Source organism: Acinonyx jubatus, chromosome C1 (genome assembly GCF_027475565.1).
Source record: "Acinonyx jubatus isolate Ajub_Pintada_27869175 chromosome C1, VMU_Ajub_asm_v1.0, whole genome shotgun sequence".
Taxonomy (NCBI): domain Eukaryota; kingdom Metazoa; phylum Chordata; class Mammalia; order Carnivora; family Felidae; genus Acinonyx; species Acinonyx jubatus.
The window spans coordinates 24,273,574-24,291,191 of NC_069381.1; the positions used below are offsets into that span (position 1 = coordinate 24,273,574).

The 17,618-nt window shown below is 40.7% G+C and overlaps 1 pseudogene; it reads left to right on the forward strand.

The window, feature by feature from the left end:
• Positions 1-851: 851 nt before the first annotated feature.
• Positions 852-2,084, forward strand: LOC106973199 (proliferating cell nuclear antigen-like; annotated as a pseudogene).
• Positions 2,085-17,618: the final 15,534 nt, after the last annotated feature.

The window sequence follows — 17,618 nt, forward strand, 5'->3', positions numbered from 1 at the left end:
GGAAGGTTGAGAAGTTCAAGTCCAGCTGCTGCTTCACCTCCAAGGAGGTAAGTCAGCAGATCAGCAACTATGTATATGAACTAGAAAATGGCAGCTGCTTTCCTTCCGCCCTCCAAATATCCCCCCATATCTCCCCTATGGCCCGCTCTAAAGGAAACAGAAGAAAGCACATTCTGGGAAGTATAATTCAGCCCAGCCAAGTGGACACATTGCAAATTGGACATATGAGCGGATGCCTGTCGGTGCATCATTGTTTGTATCAGGAAAAATTGGAAACCACTTTAATGACCTTTGTTAGGGGAATGGGCAATAAAGTTATGGTGTACATATACCATGAAATACTATGCAGCACTTAAAAACAATGAGACCAAAAAAAGGCGGGGAAGGGAATGTCTGTGTGGCTCAGTTGGTTAAGCCTCTCTGGCTTCCATTCAGGTCCTGATCTCACAGCTCATGAGTTCGGGCCCACATTGGGCTCTGTGCTGACAGCTCCGAGCCTGGAGACTGCTTCGGATTCTGTGTCTCCCTCTCTCTCTCTGCCCCTCCCCTGCTCACTCTCTGTTTCTCTCAAAAATAAACACTAAAAAAGTAAAAAACAATGGGATCACCACAATGACATGCCACTACACACCCACCACAATGCCTAACAGGAATAAAACTGACAATACTAAGTGTTGACAAGAATGGTAGTAATGGGCACTCTGTACGTTGTTTGTGGAAGTGTAAAATGGTACAGCCACTTTGGAAAATAGTGTGGTATTTGCTTATGAAACTAAACATACACCTACCCCATGAACCAGCAATTCTGTTCTTAGGTATCTACTCAAAGAGAAATAGGAATTTATGTGCAGTGATCTTCCTGGGTCTCAGGTTTTCGTTCCTGTGTCTGCCAGCTCACTCCTATCCCGTGACGACAAAGCCTGCTATGACTTTCTCCCTTACCTCCGCCTGTAGCTGTGTCCTTGAGACTCTGCCACCATGTTCCAGGAGTGCCTGGTTCAGGGCTCCATCCTGCAGAAGGTGCTGGGGGTGCTTAAGGATCTCATCAAGGAGGCCCCCTGGGACAGAAGCAGGAGCAGCGTAAACCTGCCAAGCACAGATTCCTCCCACATCTCCCTGGTGCAGCTCACCCTGCCTGTGGGCTTCCACATGTGTCGCTGCCACCGCAACTTGACCATGGACATGAACCTCACCAGCATGTCCAAATTACTAAAATGTGCCGGCAATGAAGACATCATTTCACTAAGAGCTGAAGATCATGCGGACACCCTGGCACTGGTATTTGAAACTCCAAATCAAGAAAAGGTTTCAGGGGTGCCTGGGTGGTTCAGTTGGTTGGGCGTCTGACTTTAGCTCAGGTCGTGATCTCATGGTTGGTGAGTTCCAGCCCCGCGTCAGGCTCTGTGCTGACACTGAGAGCCTGGAGCCTGCTTCGGATTCTGTGTCTCCCTCTCTCTCTGCCCCTCCCTGGCTCACACTCTGTCTCTCTCTTTCTCTCTCAAAAATAAACAGACATTAAAAAAATTAAAAAAGAAAAGAAAAGGTTTCAGATTCTGAAACGAAGGTAATGGCTTTAGGTGTTGAACAACTTGGAATTCTAGAACAGGAGTATAGCTGTGTAGTAAATATGCCTTCTGGTGAATGTGCACGTATATAGGGAGATCTCAGTCATATTGGAGATGCTGTCGTAATTTCCTGTGCAAAAGATGGAGTACTAGGAGGTAGAAATACTAAGTTTTCACACACAAGTAATGTCGATAAAGAGGAGGAAGCTGTTACCATAGAGACGAATGAGCTAGTTTGGCTAACTTCTTTTTGCACTGGTACCTGAACTTCTTTACAAAGCCATTCCACTCTCTCCTACAGTGACATCCAGTATGTCTACAGATGTATCCCTTGGTGTAGAATGTAAAATTGCTGATATGGGACATTTAAAGTACTATTTGGCTCCCAAGATCAAGGATGGAGAAGGATCTTAGGCATTCTTAAAATCTAAGAAAATGAAATTAAGCACTTTGCAAATTACTTCTTAGATGCCAACATGTACTTAAGTCTCTTCTGTCACCAAATTTGTACTGCTGAGCGCATATATAGATATTTTCTGTAAATACTCTATTTTTCCTCCATTCCTTATAATCTGTTTAAAGAACAGTCCAAAGTCCAAAGTCAAATCTGATCTTGTTAACCTAGAGATATTTCTGTCTTACCTAGAAATACTCATGATTTTCATAGCAAAAGGGTTTTGACTCTAAATGCAGTTTTAAGAATTTTTTTTCCAATTTAGGGTCACCTGGGTGGCTCAGTAGGTTAAGTATCCACCTCTTGATTTCAGCTCAGGTCATGATCTCAGGGTTCGTGAGATCCAGCCCTGTGTGGGGCTCTGTGCAGACAGCACAGAGCCTACTTAGGATTCTATCTGCCTCTCCCCCACTCACATGTGTGTCTGCTCTCCCTCTCCTCTCTCTCAGAATAAATATTTGTAAAAAAATTTTTTTAACGTTTATTTATTATTGAGAGACAGAGAGACACAGAGCATGAGCAGGGGAGGGGTAGAGAGAGGGGGAAACACAGAATCTGAAGTAGGCTCCAGGCTCTGAGCTGTCAGCACAGAGCCCGATGCAGGGCTCAAACTCACAAACTGCGAGATCATGACCTGAGCCGAAGTTGGTCGCTTAACCAACTGAGCCACCCAGGGGCCCCTCTCAGAATAAATATTTTTAAAAAAGAATTGTTTTCAATTTAAATAAAAGTTATTTGAATTTCAAACATCAAAAAACTTATGTGCAGGGGCACCTGGGTGGCTCCGTCAGTTAAGCATCCGACTTCGGCTCAGGTCAGGATCTCATGGGTCGTGCGTTCAAGCCCTGTGTCAGGCTCTGGGCTGACAGCTCAGAGCCTGGAGCCTGCTTTGGATTCTGTGTCTCCCTCTCTCTCTGCTCCTCCCCTGCTCATTCTCTTTGTCTCAGAATAAACATAAAACAACAACAACAACAAAAAACTGAGATAAAAAAAAAGTTATGTACATAAAAAGATATACAAAAATGTGCATATTCATAATAGCCACAACCTGGAGACAGATCAAGGGCCCATCAATAGGAGAACAAATATATAAACTCTTCTATATTCATGCAGTGAAATATCATTCAATGATACAAAGGAATCACTACTACATGTAACAATATGGGTGAATCTCAAAAACATTATGCCAAATGAAACAACCCTTACACAAAAGAACACATGTTTTATAATTCCACTTATATGAAATTTTACAACAGGTAAAACTAAACTTTTATGGAATAAAATTGGAAGAAATTTTATTTCTTCTTATCTGCCTATAGAAGATTAGGGTCAGGAATTGACCTGGAAGGGAGCAAGAGGGAACTTGCTGGGGTGATGATAATGTTCTATGTCTTCACAGAGGGTTTGATTACACAAATGTATGAAATCTTAAAATCTCAGCAAAAGTAGACTTTAAGATTTGTACATCTCATTGTACATATATTTTACCTTGAATGAAAATGTGTATGCAAACTTTAAATGCTAATTAATTATATGTATGATGCTTTTTTTAGGGGAAAGTGTACTGATGTCTGCAATTTACTTTGGATCCATCAAAAAGGAAAATGAATGGGTGAAGGAAGTGAGGGATGGACAGATATGAAATAAAGCAAGTCTAAGAAAATGTTAATGGTAGGGTCTAGGTCATGAGTACACAGGCATTCACTGTAAAGTTCTTCCAACTTTGTTGTATGATTGGAAATGTTTATAACATTTGGAAAAAATGAGATTGAATACGTGTATACTAATATTAGAGACATCCAAAACATATTGTTAAAAAAAAAGCCTCAGAGGAAATGTATAGTATGATATGCACATAAAACAACTAAGCAAAACAAAAACTTCACTTCTGTGAGTAAATTAAGAGAGGATACATATTAAACTATTAACAATGGTGACCTTTGGGGAAGAAAGTAGAATGAGAGGTTGGAATCTTAACTTGGTTCCCTAGAAAGAAAAGCCTAGGGCAAAAGCTTATGTGCTAACACTTTCGGGGATAGTGCAGTTCTAGGGAAGCAGGAGTGAGGGGCAAAAGAGAGTAAGGCAGGGAAGGGAGACAATAAAGATGTAGATGTATCACTGAGCTGGCCCAGCTTTATAGCAAGCACCAGTGATTATTTGGTCTCAAGAGAGGTCATCAGAGATGCTGTATAAACCTACTGTATCTTTCAACTGTCCATGGTGGGGAGGAAGGGAGAAGAATTTATGTGCTCATTGCTGTATTTCACTAGACAAAGCATTCACCCCCAAAGGCATCAACTCTCCCCACATTTTTTGGAACCAGCCTGGCCAGCCAGTCTGCAAGCATGGGTGTTGAGTAGGTTGTATGGAATATTGTGTCTTAGCAGCAACAGATAAGCCCCAAAGGTGATTCTGAGGCCCAAGGCAAGAATGGGTCATGCCTGTGAGCAACATGGCGGGCCAGGAGTAGTCCCCATGGTAAGCCCTCCAGGATAAACCAGTAGAGCACCAAGGCAATTTCTCCTCTGCCTTAGGAGCGTGACAGGCCTCCTCCCTGCAGACTAGAGGAATGTACTTACCACCAGGCAATCGTTTCAGGGGCCTTCAATAACGGTGAGAGAAAAGACCACTGAGCACATCTGGGGAAATGCATAATTGGGATCCAGCACAACCGATCTTGGTAAGCGAAGACTTTCACTTTTAGCCATGTATACTTCTGCATTGCTTAAATCTTTTACAAGACTGCATTCACAAATTGCTTGTGTAATTAAAAAAAAAACAACAAAATCAAAATGTGATAGTCTTTGTGTAATATTTTGTAGCCAAATATAGTAGGGAGATAAACAGAATGAATTATGGAAATGTTAGCCTAGGGGCGTCTGGGTGGCTCAGCCAATTAAGCCACCGACTCGATTTCGGCTCAGGTCATGATCTCACGGTTCCTGAGATCGAGCCCCCCCCCCTCCCCGCCCACCCCCCCATCTCAGTCTCTCTCTGCCCCTCCCTGCTCATTCACTCATGCTCCCTCTCTCAAAATAAATAAATAAACATAAAAAAGGGAAATGCTAGCTTAATATTACCTGAACCAATAAGTTTAAATAAGATATTATTTTAGGTGGACTAATACATTAAATGAAACAAAGTGAGATTTAATTTTTATTTCCTTTGTCAATAGTCTTAGGGAAATAAATTCAAAACTGGGAAAATAGTTCATTGTGATGATGTATTCTGAATTGTGGCATGGGTATGGATTTATGGTCACTGGAATAATAAGCATACGAAGTACGGGTTTCTACTTCTGGGATAAGGGTAACATAATCACATTTGTTAAAGAGTTAGTAAAACATCACAGGAATCGGCCCATCTTGTCCTCTTAGCTCTCTGTTAGTCTCTGATCTCCCTGGTCACCAGGAGTCTTACAGCCTATTTCCCCTTTTTCTTCCAGTAACAAGCCCCACACCCCTCCTTATTAAATTTTGATAAGTTTTTCTCATTTGATTATCTCAGATAACACATGATCCTCCTACTTAGTTACAGTTCTTGGTGATGAAAACATTCATTTGGGGGCTCCTGGGTGACTCAGTCAGTTAAGCGTCTGACTTCAGCTCAGGTCATGATTTCATGGTTGTGGGTTCAAGCCTCATGTGGGGCTCTGTGCCGTCAGCTCAGAGCCTGGAGCCTGCTTCGAATTCTGTGTCTCCCTCTCTCTCGGCCCCTCCCCCGCTCATGCTCTGTCTCTCTCTCTCTCAAAAATGAATAAACGTTAAAAAAATTAAAAAGGAAAACACACATTTGTTCCTTAAATGTAGCAATTTATCACATTATTGTCTAAATCTACCCTTCTTTGCCCTTTTTTGGTGAAAAGAGAAGGACCCTGTAAGCATGTCTTCTTTGTTAGCTGGAACAATGTTAGTCCTTGTTAATAGAGGGCACTGGAGAGACACTGCAATAGCAGAGGCAGGGGCTCTGGCTCTGGTTTATCTTTGTTCTTGATCCTAAACCAGGGGAGTGGTGCTCACATTACAGCAAGTTATACTGGCCTGTAGATGGGTGGTCTCTGACCCTCCAGTTCAGGCCTGTGGCACCTCAGTGAACTTTATCATCCAGTGAGCTGCAGAGGAATCATCAGTCATCTAAATCTCCTTCTTGGCAGGAGAGATGGGAGGGTCTTGTAATTTTGTTCCTTGCTAGCCGCTCTTGTTTTTTGTTTGTCTGTTGTTTTGCCACTAGTTATTCCTGTTTTCTTTGAAGTTCTCTTTTACCCTTTTAGTAGATAATCACCTGTGATAGTTAATTTTATGTGTTGAATCAATTTAGAGGGTAGTTTTTGATGAGAGTAACATTTAAATTGGTGAACTTTGGGTAAAGCAGATTACCCTCCATAATGTAGGTGGGGCTTATCCAATCACTTGAAGAACAAAAAGACTGGCCTTTCTGAGTAACAGGGATTTTACCAGCAGACTGCCTTTGAACTGGAAATGGAGCATTGGCTCTTCTAGGTCTCAAACCTCCTCCTGCTCCTCCTCCTTCTTCTTTTTTTTAGGCTTATTTATTTTTGAGAGAGGTGGGGGGGGGAGGAGAGAGAGAGAATCCAAAGCAGGCTCTGCACCATCAGCACAGAGTCCAACATGGGGCTCGAACCCACAAACTGCAAGATTATGACCTGAGTCAAAATCAAGAGTAGGTCGCTTAACTGACCGAGCCACCCAGGAGCCCCAGGGTCTTGAACCTTCTGACCTGCAGTGCAGATTTGGACTTGACAACCTTCATAATCATGTAAGCCAATTCCTTATAATAAATCTCTTTATATAAGTAAATAAAAAAAATTTTTGTGTGTAAATATATATATATATATATCTTTCCCCAATTAATAATTCTTTATAGTGGGGTGCCTGGTTGGCTCAGTCAGTTAAGCGTCTGACTCTTGATTTCGGCTCAGGTCATGATCTCACAGTTGTGAGATCAAGCCCTGTGTCAGGCTCCACACCGGGCATGGAGCCTGCTTGTGATTCTCTCTCTCCCTCCGCCTCTCTCCTCCACTCTCTCACTCTCTCTCAAAAAAAATAGAATTCTCTATACTAAAGTTTCCATGCTTAAATTCATGGTGTGCTTTCTGTCTCCTGACGAGACATTGATTGATACCAGCTGATATCAGGCCACACACATGAAGATGATCATAGTAAGATAAGATACAGTACCTTCTTTCAGTAGTTGAAAGAAATGGACAAAGGAAAAGCTATGAAAACATTACGTAAGAACAATGATGGACATGCTTGTTAGGGCCATGCAGAAGCAGAGAGGAAGGAAGACCTACCTCATGGGATATATCATAAGGCTTCACAGGATGGATGATGTCTGAACTGAATCTTGAAGGAAAATACTTTTCCAGGCAAATGAAGGTACAGAGTAGCATAATCCAGATGGAGGGGAGAAAGCATGTCCAGAGGCAAGAGGAAGCACATTACATACTGGTAGCTTCCTGAAGCTGGGGAACAGGAGGCAGGAGAGAATGGTAAGGAACATGAAAGACATCGTGAGCCACTTTAAGTAGTTTGCATTTAGAGTTCCAGGCCAGAGATTTTCAACCTAGTTTGCATCAAGACACCCACCACAGATAATATTCATATTCACAATAATTCCATACCTGAGCCAGGTTTTTGCTGCAACACCCCTCCCCTAGTTCAAGGGTGTAACAAAGCATCCGTAATTTATAGTTGCTGCATCCAAAAATGGAACATTGGTAATGCTTGCTCCTTACCGTCTATAGCATAGATAAAATAGGCTGTGGGGTACACAAAATTCCTGGCTCTTACCCCAACTCTTTCTCTTCCATTTAGGAAAACATAGCAGAATGCATATGTTCCCCTCTACCTTCTCCAACTGCTCTGATCCACCTACCAAGTAATCCAAAGGATTGACAACTTTGAGTAGGGCCCAAAGAAATAAAAATATTTCCAACAGGTTCAGGCTGCAGTGCAGAGAGCAAAAACCCAGGCTGCCAGTACTGAAAGACTAATATGGGGGCGCTGCCAACTCCTGCTGGGGGATTAAAGATGGGGGTGAACCGACTACAGCACGTGAGCATTCTCTCTGCCAGCCTCTCTTCCAAATACTCAAGGCTAAGGAATTACAAGCTAAGAGGATACCTTATCCCAATGCTGCTTCTGCTAAGGAGTTGGAAGGTAAAAGCTCAGAAGGGCTGCCGGTCCACAGTGACAGCAAATGGGGAAGGATCCAGAGCAGTTTGGTGGTGCCTGGCACTCCCTTCTCTGAAGCTACTCCCTTCCCTCTCCTTAAACTCATTTCGACTACATTAGTCATTTTTGCTCCAGTAACAACCAACCTCAAAATCGCTGTGGCTTCCAACAGAGGCTGGCAAACTTCTTCTGTGAAGGGCCAGATAGTAAATATTTTGGGCTTTGTGGGACATATGGTGTCTGTTGCAGCGACTCAGTTATGCCCTTAGAGCAAGGAAGCATCAGTAGACAATACGCAAACAAGTAAGTGTGTCTACGTTCTGATAAAACTTTATGAATCTAAAATTTGAACTTCATATGGTTTTTATGTCCCAAATCTCATCCTTCTTTTGATCATGTTTTATTGAGATATACTTCACATATAACATTATATTAGTTTCAGGTGTATAACATAATGATTTGATATTTGTGTATATTTCAAAATGATCACCTCAGTAAGTCTGGTTAATACCCATCACCACACTGTTACACATTTTTTTTCCTCATGCTGAGAACTTTTAAGGTTTACGCTTTTAGCAACTTTCAAATACACAATATGATTAACAACAGTCACCACATGTTCACTACAGTCCCATGACTTATTTCATAACTTGAAGTTCGTAATCTTTGACCCCTTTCACCCATTTTGCCCCCCACCCCACCTCCCACCTCTGGCAACCACCGATCTGTTTTCTGTATCTATGAATTTGTTTTGTTTTGTTAGATTCCACATATAGGTGAGGTCATATGGTATTTGTCTTTCTCTGACTTATTTCACTTAGCATTATGTCCTCAACGCCCATCCAGATTGTTGCAAATGGCAAAACTTCCTTCTTTTTTATGGCTGAATAATGTTCCAGTGTGTATGTGTGTGTGTGTGTGTGTGTGTGTGTGTGTGTGTATCACATCACATTTTCTTTATCCATTCATCCGTGCATGGACACACTTAGGTTGCTTCCATGTCTTGGCTATCGTAAATAATGCTATAATGAACGTGAGGTGCATATGTCTCCTCAAGTTAGTGTTTTCGTTTTCCTTGGATAAATATCCTAAAGTGGAATTGCTGGATCATATGGTAGTTCTATTTTCAGTTTTTTTGAGGAACATCCATACTGTTTTCCACAGTGCCTTCACCAGTTTACGTTCCTACCAGCCGTGCACAAACTTTCCCTGGTCTCCACATCCTCAGCAACACCTGTTTTCTTATCTTTCTGGTAACAGTCATTCTAACAGGAGTGAGGTGATGTCTCATTGTGGTTTTGATTTGCATTTCTCTGGTGGTGATGGATGTTCAGCACCTTTTCATGTACTCATTGGCCACCCATGTGCCTTTTTAGGAAAAATTTCTATTCAGATCCTCTGCCCATTGGTTTGGTTTTGTCAGACTGGTTTTGATTTTCGGTTTTTGGTTTTTGGTTTTGCTATTGAGTTGTATGAATTCATTATATATTTTGGATATTAATTCCTTATCAGATATATGATTTGCAAATATTTTCTCCCATTCAGTAGGTTGCCTTTATTTTGTTGAGCATTTTCTTTGCTGTGCAGAAGTTTTTTAGTTTGATGTTGTCCCAGTTGTTTATTTTTGCTTTTGACACCTTGGCTTTGGGGTCAAATCCAAAAAGTCATTGCCAAGTCCCATGTCAAGGAGCTTACAGCCTACAGTTTCATCTAGGAGTGTTATGGTTTTAGGTCTTACATTGAAGTCTTTAATTCATTTTGAGTTAATTTTTGTGTATGATAGAAGATAATGGTCCAGTTTCAATCTTTTGCTGTCTAGTTTTCCCAATACCATTTATTGAAGAGATGGCCCTTTCTCCATTGTGTGTTCTTGGTTCCTTTGGTGTAAGTCTCGTTAATATATGACTTATGGACCATATATTACCTTTCAACTTTTCAAAAATGAAAAAAATTCTTAGCTTATGGACCTTACAGAAACAGACAGTAGATTGGATTTGGCCCATGGGCTGTAGTTTGCAAACCCTTGGTTTACAACCACCAACATATATTTTTTGCTGTCTTTACAAGTTGGTGATTATAGGTCAGCTTCCATGGCTCAAAGTACCTCATTCTGGGACCCAGGCTGGGCTATAAAAGCAGCCCCTATTTGGCTCACACTATTTTTTAAAATGTTTATTTATTATTTAGAGAAAGAGAGAGAGAGAGCATGTGAACAGGGGAGGAGCAGAGAGAGAGAGGGAGAGAGAGAATTCCAAGTAGGATTTGTGCTGCTAGTGCAGAGCCTGATGCGGGGCTTGAACCCACAAACTGTGAGATCATGACTTGAGCTGAAACCAAGAGTCGGACGCCCAACTGACTGAGACATCCAGGCGCCCCTGGGTCACATATTTATGTGGCAGAGAAGAAGAACAAGAGCACTGGTGGAAACATATGATGTGCCCTAAAGCTCCTGCTCAGAACTGGCATGCTGTCACTGTTCATACTCCGTTGGCCCAGGCAAGTCACAAAACCAAACTAGACAATGGGTCCGGGAACTGCACTCTGTCTCCGGAGAGGCAGTGAACATCACACAGCAATGGGTGGTGACATATAATCCTCTCAGAATGAAAGAAGGGAATAGTTGGAAAGGCTAATACAATATATCACTCTGAACCAATACCCATTTCCACTGTGCATTAGGACAATACTGGTCAATGTGTGGTTCACAGACTGATGTCCCAGTCTGTAATAAGTACAGAAAGTGAAAGTAAGTGAAAAAATGTAAGAAGTTTTATACAATAAAGACACCTGCAAACAAAAACAATCTGGTTCTTCAACACAGTTTGAGAAGCACTTCATTAGCCAACACAATAGCCAATACTTTCAGGGGACATGAATTCATAAGCCAATATACAACCAGTATGAGAGAAACAATAAACTGAATCTCTCTGCCTCTCTCTCTCTCTCTCTCTCTCTTTCACACACACACAAGCACATATATATATATAATGTAAGAACTATTGGAATAAAATAAAAAATTTAAAATAAGGATGATAAAAATACTTAGAGAACAGATTATATTAACATATGAGGTAATGAGAAATCATAAAAAAGAACCAAGAAGAAATATGAGAATTGAAAATAGAAAGAACACAAAAGATAGAATAAATAGAGGGATAGATGTGACTGAAGAAAAATTAGTAAATTTTAAGATCATATTGAGGAACGTTCCATAAGATAGCAAGAAAGGACAAAAAGATAAGGAATATAAAAAGAAGTCAAGAGACATGGAGAACAGGAATAAAAATGCCAACATCTGAAAAATTAGGGGTTCCAGAAGGCAGGTGAAAAAACATGGAGAGGAATAAATTATTTTTTGAATAGTGAGGGTAACCTTCCCAGAATTAAAGAAGGATGAAAGGTCTTAGACAAAAAGGACCCATAGAGTGCCGAACAGGAGCATTAAGACAAAAATCTACACTCAGACACATTATAACAAAATATAAGACTATCAAATGTAAAATGCAAGAATATCAGGGACAAGAGAAAATTGTAAGGGAATTGTAAAAGAAGAATTCTATGGGAAGAGGGGTGCCTGGGTGGCTCAGTTGGTTAATCATTATGACTCATCAGGCTCTGTGCTGACAGCTCAGAGTCTGGAGCCTGCTTTGAATTCTGTGTCTCCCTCTCTCTGCCCCTCCCCCACTCACTCTCTGTCTCTTAGAAATGAATAAACTTTTTAAAAAGTTAAAAAAAGAAAAGAATTCTATGGGAAGATAAAGAGTGAGTTGGTATCATACTACCTAACAGCAACACTGGATGCAAGATAAGAATAGAGCGATATGTTTTATAGTATCACAGGAAGAGAACTTTGATTCTAGAATTTTATATTCAGTAAAATTGTCATTCAAATGTTAGAGCATGATAAAAATATTTTCCGGTACACAATGCTTTGGAAGCTTTGCCACACAAACATTGAAAATAGTATTGAAGAAAGAACTTGAGATGAGATACAAATCCCAGAGATGCTCCAAGAGATTGGAGAAATATGAGTGTTCAAGTGCTTTGGGGTGCCTGGCTGGCTCAGTCGGTACAGCATGTGGCTCTCGATCTTGGGGTCCTGAGTTCAAGCCCCATGTTGGGCCTAGAGTTTACTTAAAAAAAGAGAGAGAGAGGGGCGCCTGGGTGGCTCAGTCGGTTGAGCGTCCGACTTCGGCTCAGGTCACGATCTCGCGGTCCATGAGTTCGAGCCCCGCGTCAGGCTCTGGGCTGACAGCTCAGAGCCTGGAGCCTGCTTATGATTCTGTGTCTCCCTGTCTCTCTGCCCCTCCCCCATTCATGCTCTGTCTCTCTCTGTCTCAAAAATAAATAAACGTTAAAAAAAATTAAAAAAAGAGAGAGAGTATTCAAATACTTTTGTAAAGTTTATCTTTGTTTTTAAAGAAAAGGGGTTGTATCAAATAAGGTGAAAAGAGAAAACACATCTATAACAAATAATATCAATTCTCTGAAAAAAAAGAGAGATGAGCATATGCTTAAGTACTTTCTTATTAAGGTGAAGAAATAAATATTGATACATTTAATTATTCACCAGAGTAAAAAACATGAATATAGGTAATAAATTAAAGACAACCACAACATGAACAAAATATAAATATATAACTTTTAAATCAGGAGAAGAAAACTCAATCTAACCAATAGACTAAAGAGAAGAACAGTAAAAATAGAATAAAAGGAATAAAACATAAAGCAAATGTAAAATATGACAGAAGTAAATCTTAACTGCAAATACAATAATTGCATTAAATTCAAAACTAAAAGGCTGAAATTCTCAGACTAGCTTTTAAAAATCCAACAATATAATTTATCAAAGCATATACTTAAAATAAAAAGAAATGGAAAGGTTGAAAATAGGATAGAAAAAGCTATGCCAGGGGTGCCTGGGTGGCTCAGTAGGTTAAGCATCCAATTTTGGCTCAGGTCATGATCTTATGGTTTGTGAGTTCAAACCCTGCATTGGGCTCTGTGTTGACAGCTCAGAGCCTGGAGCCTGCTCTGGATTCTGTGTCTCCCTCTCTCTCTGCCCCTCCCCTGCTCTCCCTCTCTCTCTCTCTCTCCAAAATATATTAAAAAAGAAAAAGCTATGCCAGGCATATACAAATCAAAAGAATCTAGAAGGCAATAATCCTAATATGTAATAAAATAGGACTTAACGTAAAAAACAAATCATAAAAGACAAAACATATTATGGGACATAACACAGGAAGGAGAGGAAGGAAATTATAAATGCCAACTATTCCCTGTGACCAGTTTTAGAAACAAGGACTGTAGTAACTATACACATTTTCTTTCTTGGTTACAGAATATCATATTATGATTTAATGGATAAGACATGAATATTTCTCAGAGAATGATGTAGTTCTTCATGAGTCATTGGGTATTCCCTTTCACTGAGATAATGAGAATTTTTTTTTCTATGACAGTTGAATTATATTAGGCGGGAACATTTTGTTACTTTTTTTTTTAAATTTAAGTATGGTAAGTTTGTACGGATAACTAGTATACAAAATGATGGACTGTGGCATATACTGTGTATTGGCTCATTTAACACACTCTCCAATCCCCTTGTATTCCTTCCTATACTGCATAGGCTGGAAAGCTAAAAACTACATTTCCCAGACTCCCCTGAAGTTATTTTTCAAATAGATGCATCCTTGTGAGACTGAAATGGAGGAAAGGAGAAATGTGAGGCAAAAGCCATGGCTCTGGGTATATTAGCTATTCTTGCAAGCCTAGTTTGAAGGAGCTGGTTCTTCTAGGGCGGCTTGGCAGAGATTTCAATGTCTGTTCCTAATGTCATAGTATTAGGTGGTGGCAGCATTTGGGATCCTATGACAATAGTCACGTGGTATGGTTGGGAGTTTCTCATGGTTGATGTTGTCCTGAATTTTCAGCATCTAAGCATGATTCTCTGGCCCACCGGGATATTCATAAATCGCACAATGTTGTCTAATAAAAAGCTCTTTCAGTTTAAAGTACCCTGAGTGGATTCTATTCTCTACAAGTAACAATACTGACTCTAGGAGACTGTTAGTGGTCCCTCAACATCTTTTCTCTCTTTCTTCCTTAGTAAGAGAATGTTTAATTATACATTGTAAAGACCGTATTTCCCAGATTCTCTTGCAGCTAGATGTGACCACGTGACTAAGTGCTGACCAATGGGATGTAAATGAAAGTGTGATGTGGCAGATTCCAGCAATCTTCCTTAAGTGACAGCAAATATATGCCTTTTACCCATTCTTCTCCTTTTCTCTATCTTCTTTGAGAGTTGGCGGTCCATTTTAGAATAGGAGCATTAGGGCCACAAGCTAGGTATGGTGGAACAGAAACTTGGTAACAGGCTGGTTCCCTGAAGGCTTCATAGAATGGAGCTCCTATACTAGCCTTGAATCATCCACCTCCAGGTTTTTTATGTGAGAGAAAAATAAACTTACGTCTTGTTGAAGCCATTGTTATTTTAGATTGTCACTCTCAGCCAAATCTAATTCAATGAATCAATGACCAATAAACCATCACCCCAATTCAGAAAATATATACCCTTCCTTTCTGCCCATTAATCCCTTGTTCATATTTAGGGATTAGGTAAAATTTTCATGTCATCCAGTCTCTCATGTGAATCCACATCTTACAGTAACTCCCAAGGATATAGTTCCTTAAATACAGCTCCTTGAAGATGGTCCCTCTTGATCTGAAGACCCAGGAACTAAAGAGAAAAGTTATCTGTTTCATGCTTACCCAACTGGCAGTCGTGGTACATATGGGATAAGCACTATGGACATTACTGTTCAAAAGGGATGAAAATGCAGGCACAAATCAATCACTGGTCCATAGTAATTCTGAAATCTATCTGGACAAATGTTGGAAATTCCTTGATTAGAACTCAAGGCCTGGGGTTAATCATCCATGGCTCTTGGTTCTACTCTCTGGGCTCTTGATTCTGCTCTCTGAGTCATCCTTCCTTTTGCATGGGAAACAATTCCAATTTGCAACTATGTAGTTTTCTTTAAAAATTTTTTTTTAACGTTTATTTATTTTTGAGACAGAGAGAGACAGAGCATGAATGGGGGAGGGTCAGAGAGACGGAGACACAGAATCTGAAACAGGCTCCAGGCTCCGAGCTATCAGCACAGAGCCCGACGCGGGGATCGAACTCACCGACTGCGAGATCATTACCTGAGGCGAAGTCGGCCGCCCAACCGACTGAGCCACCCAGGCGCCCCGCAACTATGTAGTTTTCACAGATTGCATTCTACCAGCAGAATTTTGGGGGTCAGAAGGTGTCTTTTCATTTTGTATTGCCTCTGATCCTTTCAGTCCAAGTGGGCAGCGTTCTTCCAAACACTTCTGAAAAACATGGGGCTCTCGCGAATCTTCTTGAAGTTCACTCCATTAGAGAAAAGGTATCCTCACAAAGCTCCTCAAGATAAACCCTTCTCTGCCTTGAGCTTCTGTTGAGGAACAGTAAGCTTAAGTTTCTTAGAATTCTACTGTTTGAGGGGCTCAGGTCATGAGCTCACGGTTCATGGGACTGAGCCCTGAGTTGGGCTCCTGCACTGACAACACAGCCTGCTTGGGTTTCTCTCTCTCCCTCTCTCTCTCTGCCCCTACCCTGCTTGCTCTCTCTCTCTCAATAAATAAATAAATAAACTTAAAAAGGAATCCAACTCTTTAAATGAGGGTCCCTGAGTCGCATCCTTAAATCTTTAAAGGGCTTTTTATCTAAATGAACAATACTCTGAGGTAATACCTTCAATCTTTCTTAGATCTTGGCAAAGGATTTTAATGCTACTCCCTTCACTTCACCTTTGGACTGTGTTTTCCTGGATTTAATATTTGCTCAGAAGCCATTTCTTAATTTTAGCACCATTTGCCACCTGGAGAGGCTAGGAATTTTCCAGAAAGTTCTGGAAACCAGAAAATTCTGGCTTCCTTTTGTCAAATAGTCCTTCCTTTACCTTATCTCTTTCCTTTCATATTTTACTACAAGTAGCAAGAAGAGACCAGGCAGCCCCTTCAACATTCTGCTTGGGAATCTCCTTAGCTAGATTACCTGATTTATTAGGTACATTTTCCACTTTTCACCTTACTGCAGGCAATAGTGCTGCTAAATTTCTGCCAACACATCACAAGGACCCCTTTTCTTTCAGTGTCCAATCAGATTTGTATGGCTTTCCTTCAAGCCCTCACTGGCAGCTTCCTCAAAGGCCATCAGGACTCCAATATTTTTTTGAAAGAGTCAAGTTTCATTAACACTCATCTTTCAAAGTCCTTCCATTTTCCCCCAATGCCCAGTTCCAAAGTCACATTTTTTAGGTTTTTGTTATGGTAGCATTTTTAGGTACGACAATGTGTATAAGTTATCTATTGCTGCATAACAAATTGCCCCCACAACTTAATGGCTTAAAAGGACAAATATTAATTACCTCACAAGATTTCTGAGGGTCAGGAATCTGGAAGCAGGTTAGCTGGTTGGTCTGGCTCAGGGTCTCTTGCAAGGTTTCACTCAAGTTGTTAGCTGGGACTGCAGTCTGCTGAAGGCTTGTCTGGGGCTGGAGGATCCATTCCAAGGTGGCATACTCTCATGGCTGTTGGCAGAAAGCCTCAGTTCATCTCCATGGACACCTGAGGATACTGGCTTCTCCCAGAACAACAGATCCAAGACAGAGAAAGAACAAGCAGGAAGCTGTTTTGCTTTTATCACCAAGACTCTGAAATCACACACTATCATTTCTACTTTATTCTATTTTATAGAAGTGAGTCACTAAGTCCAGCTCACACTCATGCAGAGGGGAATTAGGATTAACGTCTTGAAGGGAACAGTGCCAAAGAATAGATAAGCATTAAAAAATCACCATGACTAGGGGCACCTGGGTGGTTCAGTTAGTTAAGCGTCTTACTTTGGCTCAGGTCATGATCTCACCGTCTGTGAGTTCAAGTCCTGTGTTGGGCTCTGTGCTGACAGCTCAGAGCCTGGAACCTGCTTCTGATCTGTGTTCCCTCTCTCTCTGCCCTCCCTTGCTCATGCTCTGTTCTCTCTCTCTCAAAAATAAACATAAAAAAATTTTTAAAACCACCATGACTATCCATGTTCTTGTCCTTGCCCTCTAGCTCCAATGGAGATAGTGGAGTTTTCACTTTTCCTATCTAGGCGCTGCTCCTCTGTTTGAGATTTTGATCTCTTTCTCCCTCAATTACACAAATTCAGCCACTATTAGTTATTCTTCTTGTATATTTAATCTCTTTTGTCTTCACGCTTTCCATTAGCATTTAAACACATTTTTAAGTCTTTTACCATATTGCCTTCTAGCTAATACCCTCTCTCTTTGCTAACAGTTTTATTTATTTATTTATTTACTTACTTAC